The 11,447-nt window shown below is 34.1% G+C and overlaps 1 long non-coding RNA gene across 1 annotated transcript in view; it reads left to right on the top strand.

Moving 5' to 3' along the window:
• Window positions 1-9,162: 9,162 nt before the first annotated feature.
• LOC129951350 (uncharacterized) overlaps window positions 9,163-11,447 on the top strand; it is a 34,901-nt gene continuing 32,616 nt past the window's right edge. Inside the window, exon 1 of the long non-coding RNA XR_008782174.1 lies at window positions 9,163-10,084. This is a non-coding gene — a long non-coding RNA (uncharacterized LOC129951350). The remainder of the gene's footprint in view (window positions 10,085-11,447) is intronic.

Here is an 11,447-nt window from a genome sequence, read left to right as displayed (position 1 = left end):
AATAAATTTACAAATTATTTCTTAATAAGGCATCAGGGCAACAAGACTATAATTGATGCCGTCGGTAAAAATTTACTTTCGGCTCAAATAGCTTTTCAAAAATTAAATATATTATCTTCAAACTTATTTTATATCACAGAAAATATTGTTTTCCATATTCAGTAATTTTTATATAAAAATCCAACAGTCAGTTTTTTCATAAAAAATAAAATCTACAAAAAATAGTACGCAAATTTGGTAAAAATTGATACGAGTACATATAGACAAACTTTTAAGCAAGACAAATCGACAGACGGGATGGGAAGTTATCAGTGTGGGTCGCATCCCAGCCTTTTTTTTAAATTCTGTCCAAGAGACTCAAGTGGGTTATAGGAGCACCTGCCCAAATATGGGAATTGTACTCAAGTTTTGGACGAATATAGGCTTTATAAATTATAGCCAGATCAGAAAGAGTAAAAAACTTCTTGCATCTGAGAAAACCCAAACACTTAGCAGTATTTTTGGCGATGTCAAATATGTGATCCTAGGACTGATAGCTGTTCAGTCTCCTCGATGCAACGACTCATGGATAGTGGCATTGGGGGAGGGTTACGCTTTTGCGACAGTAGACAGCATTGAGCTTTCGAAGCATTAAATTTTACACGGCTTTTGATTCCCCATTGAACAATGCTGTCAGGATCAGAATTTAATGAGCTTTTCATATTTTGCCGTCCGTCTACATCCGAAGGACAAGGATGAGAGTCTTAAAACGAATTTGAAAAGCTGAGGATACTGTCATCAGCGAAACAGTGTAGTGGGTTAGAAGTTTCAGACAAAAGAGCATTAATAAAAATGAGGAAGAGCGTCGGAGACAAAACATAGCCCTGGGGCACACCAGCGTTTATTTTATGGGTATCAGATTTGAACCCTTCCAAGACTACTTGAATTGAATGGTCCAAAAGATGATTTCTAACCCAACAGGGAAGGGATTCAACAATACCAATTGCACGCATTTTCGATAAAAGAGCTTGATACCAAACTCTATTAAATGTTTTTGAAATATCAAGTGCAATAATCTTACTTTTTTCCAAATCGATGTAAAGATTTGTTCCACTGTTCGGTCAGATAAACCTTGAGATCACTAGTGGACCTATTGCAACGAAAGCCATACTGCCGGTCATTAAGAAGGTTTCGTTCTTCAAGATATTTCTTAAGCTGAAAATTGATCAGCGTTTCCATGACCTTGGAAAGAAGGGACGTAAGTGCAATTGACCGATAGTTAGATGGTGAGCAGGATTCGCCTTTTTTAGGGACAGGCTGGACAAATGCAGTTTTCCATCCACTCGGAAAGAGACCTGTAGAATAGGACAGATGGAAAAGCTTACGCAGTGGTTTCGCCAGTGTTGAAGAACACCTCTTTAGAGGAATAGCGGGGATACTACCGGGCCAGCGGATTTGTGAATGTGAATTTGATTCGTATAAATCATAATTTTGGAGATATTTTTTTGCCAAAGAGTAATTAACTGAACCGAAACTTAAAAAGGTTGTACTTTACAAAAATACTATTTTCGCATCTTCACAAAATTATTTGCTGACTGGTATAAACTATACTTTTAACTGATAGGGAGATGGTTATAAATTTTAAATGACAAACTTATGGAAATGGAACTTTTTTTATAGAAGCTTAACAAGGAAATACGCTGAGGAAAAGCACGCACATTTTGTAATGGTTCTGATATCCTTTATACGAGTTTATGTCAGTTAGTTAAACATTTTTTCAGAGCTTTTGTGTGCTATTAAAATGATAAAGCTTATCAATGTAAATAAATTAGGGACCACTTCAGTGCAATTTATTGGTATACAAAAAAAAATGCCTAAGCTGCCAATTTTGACCGTTGACAAAAATTGTTTGATTTTTCTGTTTCAAAACATTTAGTGACTTTCTGATTGGTATAATTTACATATTGAGAATAATTTGCTTTGCATTATTTTTGTATTTGACAATTTGTATTAAATTCAAATTTTCTAATTGGTATAAATTTGTCTGATTGTTTAATAAATGAACCTTTTAATTTCAAGTATTTTGTTTTATATTGTCTATCTGATCTAGAAATATTCTTGTATTGACTAATTGGTATAAAAGTAAAGTACCTATATTTTGCTCAATAGTTTTTTGATAGTTAATAAATAAGCTAAATTTGCTTAAGTGTGGCAGTTTCGAAACTATATTGGCTTGGGAGTATTTGTAAAGTTATTAAATACCTTAAGCGAGTTTGGTGAATAAGTCCCAGTTCAATACACACCAATCATTCAATTAAACCACTTTTAAAAATCCCTTTGTCATTCACAAGAAACCTCAATGTTTTCATTTTATTAATGACCTTCAATTTTTCAGCAGTTAATTCTCTTCCTTTTATTCCCAACCTTTTGTGTCCTTTTGTATGATTCTTCCGGTCATGCTGAGCCTCAGTAGATTCCAGAACTCTTGTGGGAATATCCAACACAACCATGATCCTTAAAGAGTCCTAGTTATTATCTTGTGCAGTGTCAACAAAAAAGGAGAAAACTTCTGTGCGACACATAATTAATAAATTCACCCTTAAATTGATTCGCCGGAATTCGCCCTAGACACAATTATTAAATACATATATTTATTTTGTTTTTTTATTTTAAGGGTAAAAACGGAAAAAGTGGAATCTTTTAAACTGATAACATTCGGTTTCCACTGAATTGTATTTATTTCAATACTTCGAGTGTCGGAATTATGCACCCCCTTTTGGAAGTTCTAGTTCTAGTTTTACATATGTAAGGTACATAATTGTTTGTTTTTTCTTTTTTTTTAATTTTTAATGAGAATAATTGTGAGGATTACTTTATGTGCGGGAAACACCTGCTCACCTGCATAAAAATAGTAAAATACTCACTTGTTTTCGAAATGATGATGGTGATCATGACTATTTTGAATAAATTTACTATTTTGCACCGGATCACCTGCATAAAATAGAAATGAAATTCTCAATTATAAGATGACAGTTAATATTTGCTTTTGAACATTTTTTAATATCCTTTAATTTGTTTTTAAAAGTTTCACACGAAAAGATATTATTTCTATATTTTTATATGGAAGTCATTTAAATTTACTATCTTGGTTGGCAACTTCATCATCAGGGATGTTTTGTGTATTTAAAGTGATAAAATCAACCAGCTCCATTACATTATTGTAATGTAAGAAAAATTAAATTTGAATAATCATTCAAAATATACACATAACATAGTATAATTAAATTCACGTTAATATTCAGCAGTGCGTATCGAATTATTTTTCCATTTAAATCTGCCTAAAAAAGATGACGGAAAGAAATACAAATTATGAAAGAGGCATTTAATTCAAGCTACCCTTTTTAATAAAATCAGACTTAATTTAATCATGTCTACTTTTTTGTCGAGCTCATTTTGACTTAAACAGGAAAAAAGAAACTTATATTAGAATCACTTGAAGGGTAAAAAATAAATTACAATTTGCAAATATTTTATTTTTTTATTTTTTTTTAAAAATGAAGTTAAGATGGCTTGAAAACCTAGGCTAATGATTTAAAATTGTTAAAATCCCTGAAATCGACTAATGAAAGAAGTAGATATAAATTTAAAACATGAGGCCATCACAAATAATTGTTTTTTTTTGACATTTTAAACGGTCCTCTAGAACCATTTTTGTAAACGTTATAACAAAATTAAAAACAGAATTCTACTAATCAAAAAAACACCTGTTCTCGGGGGTTCAACATTTTACCTTTTAATCCTTATTTAAAACGATTTTATTCACCTCCCCTCACCTTCTGTTCTACTGTTGGAAGTATTGAATTTTCCTCAAATTTGAATTTATTTTGTAGGTTAAAAAGCGATGCTTTAGTGTGATCCCAAAATGTCACTTAGCGCTTACAAAAAACATCATTTAATAAAATAGTGAATAGAATTACATTTGCAAAAAATTTCTATTTGGGTGTGGATTTGCTGTTGGAACAAGACTCAGGAAAAAAGTCTTGAGTTTCAACAGTGTGAGCGAGCTCCGCATCAAGGCCAAATTCGCCAACATAAGCCTCATATGCGCGCATGCCCTAACAGAGGAGAAAGATGAATACACCAAAGACATATTCTTCGAGCTCTTGGAAAAGACATATGAGCAGTGCCCTGGCTATGACATTAAAATTATCCTAGGAGATTTTAACGCCAAGCTAGGAAGAGAAGACATCTTTGGTGGCATAATCGGGAGATACAGCCTGCACCACACCACCTCCGACAACGGATTCAGGTTGGCGATTTCGCTGCGGGATGAGACGTTCTGGTCACATGGACATGGAAATCTCCTGATCAATCAACCGTCAACCAGATTGACCACATTGCGGTCGACGCACGACACTTCTCCAGTATATAGGATATCCGAACTTTCAGAGGGGACAACATAGACTCGGACCACTACCTCGTTGTAGCCAAGGTACGGCTACGGATATTCCGGTCCAAGCCTAAACAAGGAAGAACTGTGAGAATTTCCAAGAGACTGCCATGTCCTTTTCCGATCGAGTCACTAGTAACCTCTTAATGAGTCCTATGTTGCCTGCATTAAACATTGAAAACCAGTGCCAACATTGCCTTACAGCTATCAAAGATGCTGCCTCTGCCTGGTTTGACGAAGATTGCCGACAAGCGCACGCAGCAAAATAAGAGGCATACAAAATGGCGCTGTACAGAAGGACCTGAGCTTCTCGCGAGCTCTACGAGTCGAAGAGAGAGAGGAACACCTGTTTCTTAGATGGAAAAAAAGAGATCACGAAAAGCACGCAATCGAGTAGATAGAGGGATGTCACAACAGGAATAAGGTTCGTATATTTTACCAAAAGGTAAAAAAACCTACCAAGGGTACCAGCCACGTACCGAAGCCTGTAAAGACGGTCAGGGCAACATCGTAGTAGAACCGCAGTCTGTGTTGAAAATATGATGACGGAGATATAACCACCTAACCTAGGCGACGCAGATCAATAATTCCTTCCCGACCTTGACGAACTGAAGATAGCTTTATCTTAACTGAAGTCAAACAAAGCTGCTGGAGCTGACGGCATCGCTGTCAAACTATTCAAAGCAGCAGGCGATGATTTGGTAGGGAGCAGGCACCAACTCATCTGCAAAATATGGTCGGAAGAAAATGTGCTCAATACATAAGAAAGGAGACCCTCTAAACTGCAGAGGCATCAGTCTCCTTAACATTGCATATAAGATCCTCTCTGCTGTATTATGTGAACGTCTGAACCCGTTCGTCAAGAACGTGACAGGTCCTTATCAGTGTGGCTTCTTACCAGGAAAGTCCACTATCGACCAAATATTCACACCACGGCAGATTTTGGAAAAAAACCCAGGAACTTCAAATCATTACCCTTCATCTCTTTATCGGTTTTAAAGCCCCGTATGACAGCATCCATAGGGAAGAGCTCTACAGAGCAATGCCTAGTTTTGGCATCTCTGTCAAACGCAAATGCACGCTGCTCTATCAAGTTCGCGAAAGATTTCACTGATGCATTTGATGTCAAAAAGGGTTTTAGACATGGCGATGCACTGTCATGCGACTTCTTCAACATCGTTCTAGAAGGAATTGTGCAAAACTCAACCGTCAACACTAGAGGCATAATCTTTCAAATGTCCATCCAATGACTCGGATTCGCAGATAATATTGACATAATAGGAAAATCAAAGCGTGATGTCAGTGGAGATTTTTTGAGCATTGCGATGGAAGCGAAGAAGATGGGTTTAGTGGTCAATGAGGGCAAGAATAAGTTTATGTATGCTGTCATCAAAAAAAAGCACTGAACAATGTCAAGGAATTTGTCTACCTAGGTACCGCTATTAACACAAACAAAGACACCAGCGCTGAAATCAAACGAAGAATAACTCTTGCAAATCACTGCTTCTTTGGACTTAGAAGGCAATTTAGAAGTAAAGCCCTCTCTCGAGCATCTAAAATCACCATCTATAAGACACTCATCATCCCGGTTCTCATTTATGGCGCTGAGCCCTGGACCCTGCCAAGGAAAGATGAGAGCGTCTTAGGCTGCTTCGAGAGAAAAATTCTTCGGGTGATCTAGTTAGCAGAATTAAAGTCCAACGGCTTAGATGGCTAGGTCATGTAGAGCGAATGGACATCAACGCCCCAGCCCTCAAGGTCTTCGAATCCAATTCCGAGGGACGGCGCAGTAGAGATTCACTGCGACTCAGGTATTGTACTCAGGTGGGTGAAGACCTCAACCAAATTGGCGTGCGAAACTGGAGACAGCTAGCTAGGGACCGATCTGGTTGGAGACACATGTTGGTTGAGGCCATGGTCCGCCCCATACTGTAGCGCCACCTTAAGTAAGTAAGTAAGTACACAAATTTTAAACATTATTAAGAGCATTTTAGCAGTTTATTAACTAGCAATTATCTAAATATTTATACATTTTTTAAATATAAACTGTGGATAGTTTTTAAAAAGTGACAGTTCGTTAAAAGAAAACAAATCAAACAAACTCAAATCTGGGAAAGGGATTCATCATTTTGAAATCAGAAAAATTGGTTGAAAAATTTAGTTCATAATCTGCGAAACATTTAGTGATTTGCATACATTTTTCTTAGAACCGTTTTCTCCCTCGCCTCGAAATGTCATCACTTTAAAACAAATCATTTAAAAAGGTTGTTTTAAAAAAAATGACATTCAAGTAACATAGTTGAACATTTTCAAAACTTAATTTTAATGGTTTATTATTTTACTAGAAACCAATTTTTAAATATTAAGTAATTAACTAGCTTTTAAAAAATGTTAACGATTTGCTAACAAGTAAAATAATAATTTCCTTCTATTAAAAACAGCGCATTTGAACACGTCTAAAATTGACAGTTCTTAAGAAAAATACAAACCAAACAAACCTAAAAATGTGGAACAAACAAAAACGTACAAATCTTTGAAACCTTATAGTTTTAATATATAACTTAAAATTATAATAGCCATTTTGTGATTTTAACATAAGTTAAATATTAAGAGATATTAAGATTCTTAAATGGATTAAAACTATAAATAATCACGAACGGCGCTTGCATCGAAGAAACTAATCAGCTGTCATCACTCGGAGTTTGTATATCAGATGACCTCTTATGGATTTATCAATTATTTAACCTTGATAAAAATAATGCTAAGTATTGAAAATTTCATCAATGTGATGCAAGATATTTTTCAGCCCATCTAAAATGTCTGTGATCTAAGCTTTAATTCATCAGAATAATTGTAGATAACTGACATCAACAGGTGTCTTTAATTCAAGTTTAAGGCTTCTGAGTAGAATCCAAATAAAGGCTTCCAAAAATAGAAGGCGATGGAATTATAAACATTTCCATCTTTCCTTATTATTGTATCCATATTTTTAGAAGCAATGTTCTTCGTGATAAGGAGTCCCCCCGTCAACAATTCTGCCTTTGGAATCAAACTTCCAAAAATGCTCAATATTTTAACATTGACTTCAATTTCGGTAGAACTGCCAAGTATAGTATATCAAGCCGCACATCAAGAATGTGAAATTTGTTTCCCAAACTTTTTCTTCTTCAAAACCTTAACACTATTGTTTATATATCTTAAATCCTTCCGATTTTCCTCACACCCGCACTGTTTTAACATTTTAATCATTTCAAGGCAGTCATAACCCCTTAAAAAAATCATCTTCTCATTTAGTAACTTACTAAAAAAGTTATGACCCTGATTTAAGAAACTATAAACGTGTTTGAAACATCATAAATTATTGTCTTCCTTGCAGTTTAAGAAGGATGCCTAATGCTTTCTTTTTAACTAACTCTCATATGTCATCTGTCAGCTGTCAAATCACCATTTCATTCACTTTTTATTGCTCGAATGACTTAAAATTCGGTAAGTGCTTTGATTTTCGAATACCTTCTATGAAGCTTCCCAAAAACTCCTTCAATGAACAGAATCTTCTTTTATATTGCAAATACATATAAATCTATTAATTCCTACTGTGTAAACACCAAAATCAAACAAACAACCTTAACACGTACAAATTAATTCAACACACAATGATTTTCCTTTTTAAGATTCATTACTTCTGCCAATTTGCAATTGTCCATAAGATATATCTTCTTTGCTTAATCCCCGCATACACCAGGTACGTACAGGCATAAGATTCTACGAGTACTATACCTATATAGAGAATCAAATTAAGAGTTCGTTGTATCTTTTCTTCAAGTCGAAGTCACAAGAAGTTAATTTATCTTAAAAAAAATAACAAAATACAAAAATAAAACAAGAAACCTTAAAGATTGGTTATACCATCCATAAGATCACTCAGACTCAACAAAGCCAACACAAAGTATCTCAAAAAAGGTATATCAACTCGTTGGATGTCGTCTTCTTCGTTTTACAGATAGTCGTCGTCATCGTCATAGTCGGTAAGTCGTAACATTATGTCACGGACAAATGAAGCCCGCTTTTGGCCGGTCGGTCGGTTGTTCGTTGATTCGTTGATTCGTTCATTCGGTTGGTAATTTACTCTGCGATCCATCAAGTCATTACCTGAGAAACAACATGGCACACCGTCTTCGTCATCATATTCGTCATTAATTTGACAACAAGAGTATAGAGTAACTTTGCTCTTCCTTCCCATTTCATCATAATAAAAGATACCGAAACAATAATAACAACAACTACAAAAAAGTATCTAGATACTTTTACTCATTCATAAGGTTCTTTAGTTCTTTGGTTCTCTCCATAACTATCTCACCTCTTAGAGTAGAACAAAAAGACTAATTCCCCAGTGGTTATACACTTCACCTGAAAGTCTCATACCTTATAATCGAGTTGAGAAGATATAGAATAGAATCGGAACAAGTGGTGTGGTCGAGTCGAATGGAGTGGAGTGACGGTGACGGTAACAAAAACAACAACAACATCAGCGACTTCGACGACGACGACGACGACGTGCTAAGGCAAGCAGAACGGACCCCAATTCCCATGTGGGTTAAAAAGAGAGCCCTCTATATCCGTCGTCGTCGTCGAGTCCCTACAACAGGTACAACAAAAATTTTATAAAGAAAGGTGGAAAAAGGTATCTGCCAGCAGAGTATACCTAACCACCAGCGATCGCGCGCATAGATACAGATATACAGATAGATACGCGATGAAGAGACCTCTCTCTATATAGTACCTTTTTGTTGGTATACCTTATCCAGGTTACCTGTTCTCGAGTGCCACACGATCAGTTCAGTTTAGTACAAACGATCGTAGTGATCAGTTGTTGGGTTAAAAACAAAAACTTAAAAAAAGATACTTTTGTATCTTTAACATTTTTCTTTTAAAAAATAACTAACTGAGTGTTCTAAGACTTGTAATTATATAACTCGCGATTAAAATAAGACTAAAAAAAAGTGATCTTGAAAAGATATGCTAACTAAAAGTGCTAATTAAGATAGCCTGACTTTTGATGACGTTTTTTTTTTTTGAATCGCTATCTTTGTGTTCCTTCACTTTTATAAGAGATATCTCCTCGAATCCGGAGTTTGGCGATATTTGCTAAAAGAAGTTTGGAAATTTATGAAAACCGATCATGAACCGATCGGCATAAAATTGGTTATTGAACCTGAAAGTCCGAAATCGGAGGAGGCTCACCGGAGGCATACAGATTTTTTTTTTTTATAAATTTTGGTTATTGCCTTTTTGAGAGAAATATAAAATATTGGAACAGAACAGAAAAGAACCTTGAACAGTGTGTAACATTCGTTCGCATTTTTTAGAAATATATATCTATATCTTCTAAATGGATATTTTGAGTAATTCGATATTATGCCGAAAAGTGATCGTGTAGCGATTTTTATAAAGTGTATGAATACAATTTTCAAAAATATGTAATAATTCGTAAGAAGCTCCCGATACCGCCGCCGCCGACGCTGCTGATTGGAAAGCAAAATAAAAATCTTGAAATATGATCAAAGTTGAAAGGAGTTGGAATTTATGCGGTAGGCGCACAAACTACGGCAACGGACAACACGACCACGACCAATTTGCTGGCTAAATGAAAACTAGGTAATTTCCAATAAAAATAAATATTAATATTAATTAGTTTAAGTATAATAAATAAAATGTATTATTAGAGAAAAAGTTGACCAAGACAAGTTGAGTTCTTTTTTAAAGTTAACCTATTTTAAAAGATATAAATTAATTTCAATTAAATCAAATTAATTTCTGTTTAAAATAAGTTGAGGAAAAAACCACACTTTTTACACCGAACATGAAGCAAAAAAGTTGTTAAAGAGATCAGACCATTTATATTCCAAAAAGTCACGTGGATTGATAGATGTTTTTTTCTTTTTTTTTGATCTTTAAATGAGCTTTTACTACATTTATTAAAATTATGTTAATTTTGAATAAGCGCCAAAGAGCGTTTCTAAATCAATTAAAAAATAGGAACTGGTTCAAAATGTTTATTATAGGGAGCTTATTTTTGTATTATTGATTTAATTTCTCATATAAAATGTTTTACTATTCTAAAATAGATTTTTGTTTTGAATATCATAATAATTTAGACCAATTGAGTTAATCTTTAAAACTTTAACCTGTTGCACAGCATTTTTTGAATTTCTTAGAGAAGAATTTTTGGAGAAATTTCTTGGTGAGAATACACATTTTTGGGCTTATTCTTTAACGGTTGCAACTTACCTCGTGCAACAAAGTTTATGGTCTTAAAATATGCAGAAAAGCTGTGTTATTTTTGAATTTTAAAAATACAAATTTTCCTAGGTAAACGGTTGTACGGTTCATTCTTTATTTTTCGCCAGTTAAGATTTTTTAACAATATTTTTTAAATTAACAAATGTATATTTTATGATTCTAAGGTTATCGAAGGTTCTTACCATGTTTGAAATAAAAGAATTCATTAAAGTTTAAGGCTTAGTGATGTAGGCTTAAAAATTGTTTTTCAGTTCAGGATTCGAGTAAACCCGAGTCAAATTATCAAATTTTGATATTGAACTTTTGACTACTAAAATAGAAAAACTTAAAGAGTTTTTGTCTGTAATTTTCTAGAAACATTGTAATTTCTTGTATTTGAATGTTATTTTTATTTAAAAAATTTCAACAATCGACTTTAATTTCAAAATTATCAAATCTTTTGATATTTCGCTGACAAACTTTAACGAAATTAACTATATTTTTGTTTCTAAGTTTCGAAGCAGTGTTGTCGTTAAAAAATCTGCACATTGTCTGTTTCTGTTAAGTTAAATAAATTATCGACTTTACATGAAAGCAATGTTTCTGTGTTTCTAAAATATTCTTTTCGAAGTCTGAGATTTTTAAACGATTTTGCACGTTATTAAAACACTTTTTTGATAAAAACTTAAGATTTGTTCCAAATGGTTAAACAGATAAAAATCTGATTTTCAGGGCTTAA

Source organism: Eupeodes corollae, chromosome 3 (assembly GCF_945859685.1).
Source record: "Eupeodes corollae chromosome 3, idEupCoro1.1, whole genome shotgun sequence".
Lineage (NCBI taxonomy): Eukaryota > Metazoa > Arthropoda > Insecta > Diptera > Syrphidae > Eupeodes > Eupeodes corollae.
The sequence above is the reverse complement of the archived record's forward strand: the minus strand, read 5'-3'. Positions and strand labels throughout refer to the sequence as shown.